The sequence below is a fragment of the Nyctereutes procyonoides genome, unplaced genomic scaffold (genome assembly GCF_905146905.1).
Source record: "Nyctereutes procyonoides isolate TBG_1078 unplaced genomic scaffold, NYPRO_anot_genome, whole genome shotgun sequence".
Taxonomy (NCBI): Eukaryota; Metazoa; Chordata; class Mammalia; order Carnivora; family Canidae; genus Nyctereutes; species Nyctereutes procyonoides.
In genome coordinates, this window is record NW_026575125.1 from 55,443,220 (window position 1) to 55,447,159 (window position 3,940).

Consider the following 3,940-nt stretch of genomic DNA (forward strand, 5'->3'; position numbering starts at 1 on the left):
TATTGGTATATAGAAATACAATAGATTGCTGTACATTGATTTTGTATCTTACAACTTTACTGAATTTGTGTATCAGAGCTAACATTTTTTTTGGTGGAATCTGTTGAGTTTTCTACGTAGAATATCTTGTCTGCAAAGAGTGAAAGTTTGACTTTGTCCTTGCTGATTTAGATGGCTTTTATTATTTCTGTTGGATGATTGCTGAGAGTTGGACTTCTGGTACTACGTTATAAAACAGTGGTGAGAGTGGACATCCCGTCTTCTTCCTGACCATAGAGGGAAAGTTCTCAGCTTTTCCCCATTGAGAATGATACTAGCTGTGGATTTTTCACATATGGACTTCACGATTTTGAGGTATTTTCCTTCTATGCCCAGTGTGTTGGTGGTTATTATTTTTTTAATCAAGAATGGATGTTGTACTTTGTCAAGTGCTTTTTCTGCATTCACTGAGAGGATCACATGGTTCTTCTTCCTTTTATTAATATGGTGTATCACATTGATTGGTTTGTGAATGTTTAGTCCACCTGGCAATCCAGGAATAAATCCTAGTTGATCATCATGAATGATTCTTTTAATGAACTGTTGGATTCTATCAGCTGGTATCATGTAGAGAATCTTTGCATTCTTGTTCACCAGGGATATTAGCCTGCATTTCCCTTTTTAACGGGTTCTGTGTCTGTCTTTTGTAACAATGTAATGCTGGCCTCATAGAATGAGTTTGGAAGTTTTCCCTCCATTTATATTTTTTGAAATAGTTTGAGAAGAATAGGTATTAACTCTTCTGCATGTATGTATGTATGTATGTATGTATGTATGTATGTATTTTGATCATCTGGTTTTTATTTCCAGACAATCTTGTTACTTCTCAATACATCTCACAATTTGCATGGATAGGGAAAGAATAGTAGAAAATGTGGACATCTTGTCTCCCACCTTAGAAGCATGGAGAGTGGTAAGGATACCCAGCTGCGATGAACGAAAAGTGGCAAGGCAACAAGGCACTGTATGCCTGGGGTTGGATTATGGCCAACAGCCCTTTTGGCCCGAGTTCACCTCATCAACAGAAGGTCTCCATGGAATGAGCATGATTGCCTACATGGCCAGAAAACCCATCAATCCCACTCAAGGGGCAGATGATGAAAGGGGCTGCACTCTTCCCTCCCAAGTAACTCAGACTGAATTCGGGCTGGACAGGCCTGCAGAAGGTAGCATGAGAGAAAGTAAAAATTTGACACCTGTCTGTCACGTTGTAGAAGGAGACCTCACCAGAATCATAGTCCAAGAAAATCCCCACCCACTGGAGAGGGGTCCACTGGGGGAGGGAAGTCCCTGGGGAGGTAAGAGCCCAGTATTCTTTCCCATACCACAAGGACACTGTCCAGAACCCATTCTGGGTGGACAAAATTACTCTACCTTTTCTGCACACTGAGTTTTCACATACATCAAGGTCTGCTTGGCCTTATCTCTCATCTCTACCTCCCAATGGTGTCTCCCAGCGACAATCTTGGAGCACCAAAGACGCAGGGAAACAGATTTAACAGCTCTGGGTTGTTGGGCAGGTCCTGCTAGAAGTAACTATGACAAACGTACATGCTGCAGGAAAGGATTCAGGTGGGGTAGGCTGTGTCTCTAGAGCCATACCTACTGAGTGTGATTGAGCCTCTCTCAATTTTTGAATTTTCCCCATATTGGCTGAATTTTTCCTGTGAACTGCTTCAGATTTTCAGGCAAGAAGAGACGGTTTGGGGTGAAAATGTGGCTTTTTTTCCTTCTTGCAGATCTAGAAGTGTGATCGAAGGATCAGGGATCCTGATTGTTTCACGTATGTTCAATGTGTCCCTGATGTTCTGCAGGAGCTCCCTGGTAGGCTGCTGCTGCTTCTCTTCCAGCTGGGTGATCAAGCTACTCGGGTGGGAGACATTGCAGGAGATCTGGTGTTGACACCATTGATGCTGTTGTAGGTAGCTAAATCTAGCTCCTCAAGGTGGGCCAGGAGATGATACTCATGATCCTTTAAGGAGTGAGAGAGCTGCTCAAACTTCCAGACGATCTTCTCCCTCTCTATCTGGTTCAGGCTCAAGAGTTCAGCTCGTGTCTGTTCCCCCTGTGCCCAGAACCTCTTCTTTAAGTCTTTCAGTCTTTCCAGGTGGTCCAGCTGGTTCTGGATTTGCTCCTTGAAGTCCTCCACTGCCTTCTTGAGCGGCAGCATGCTATGGCCAATGTGCTTGCAGAAGCAGCCACACACCACACAGATGGGCACATGGTCCGTCTCACAATACACCTTCAGGGACTTGTGGTGCTTCTCCCACACCCCCATCTCGGCCAGGGCCCCCAATGACCACAAGGTGCACATCTGTTTCACTAGCTGTGTTATGTTGGCCGGGTGCCAACTGGGTCTCATGTGCTGCTGCAGGAAGATCTCCTGGCGCTGTGAGCATCACCTGTCGGTCTCCATCTCGCCCTAGCAATGGGTGAGGCATGCACAACAGTTGTTGCACCTGCAGTCGAGCCTCATGGGGTTGGCAAAGTACTGCAGACACATTGGGCAGGTAGACTTCTGCACACCCTCCTGATTGCCCCTTCCTGGCAGCCTTGCAAGTTGGGCAGGCAGAGGGCTGCACCTCTGCCTGGATCTCAAATGCATGCACTGGCCCCAACTGTTGCTGGCCATCCCTGTGCAAGTGCCCTGCTGAGTGAGCATGAATTCTTGTCTCCCAGCAGAGTCCTGTGACTGCACCAGGGGGCTGCCAAGGTGGGCTTCCTGTGGGACTGGGACAGTCATTGTTCGGATCCCTTTAACTCTCCTTTAAATGTTTGGTAGAGGGACATCTGGGTGGCTCAGTTGTTGGGCATCTGCCTTCGGCTCAGGGTGTGGTCCCAGAATCCCGGGATTGAGCCTCACATTGGGCTCCCCCGCGGGAAGCCTGCTTCTCCCACTGCCTATGTCTCTGCCTCTTTCTCTTTGTCTCTCAGGAATAAATAAATAAAATCTTTAAAAAAAATAAATGTTTGGTAGAATTCAGCTGTGATCATCTGGCCCTGCACTTTTGTCTCTTGGTTGATGTTTGATTACTGTTTCTATCTATCTATCATCTATCCATTCATTAATCTTTGCTTGTTCTGGATCTGTTCAAGTTTTCTTCCTGTTTTAGTTCTGCTAGTTTAGAAGATTCTAGGAATGTATCCATTTCTTGAAATTTCCCAATTTGTTGCCATTTAATTTTTCATAATATTCTCTTATAATTGTTTGTATTTCTGTGGTATTGGTTGTGATTCCTCCTCTCTCACTCATGATTTTATTTATTTGGATTATTTTTTTATATATGACTTTTTTGAAAGTTTTATTTATTTATTCATGAGAGATACAGAAAGAGAGGCAGGGACATAGGCAGAGGGAGAAGCAGGCTCCCTGCTAGTAGCCTCATGTGGGACTCGATCCCGGAACCCCTGGGCCGAAGGCAGATGCTCAACCATTGAGCCATCCTGGCTTCCTTATTTAGATTTTCCCTCTTTTGATGAATCTGGCTAGGAGTTTATCAATTTTTTTAGTATTTTTCAAAATCCACCTCCTGGCCTCATGGATCTGCTTTACTGCATGTGTGTGTGTGTGTGTTTCTCTATCATGTATTTCTTCTCTAATCTTTATTATTTCCTTTCTTCTGCTGACTTTAGGTTTCATTTGTTGTTCCTTCCCTATCTCCTTTAGGTATCAGTTTATGTTTTTATTTGAGATTTTTCTTGCTTCCTGAGGTAGGCCTTTATTGCTATATAGTTGCCTCTTAAGGCTGCCTTTACTGCATCACAAAGGTTTCTAAGCATTGTGTTTTCATTTTCACTTGTTTTCATGTATTTTTATTTATTTATTTAATTTCCTTATTGATCCTTTCATGCTTTAGTAGATTGCTTTTTAGTCTCCATGTATCTGTGGTCTTTCCAATAA

General features: G+C 43.8%; 1 pseudogene; it reads right to left on the minus strand.

The window, feature by feature from the left end:
- Positions 1 to 1,057: 1,057 nt before the first annotated feature.
- On the minus strand, positions 1,058 to 2,671 carry LOC129517954 (zinc finger protein RFP-like; annotated as a pseudogene).
- Between the last annotated feature and the right edge of the window lie 1,269 nt (positions 2,672 to 3,940).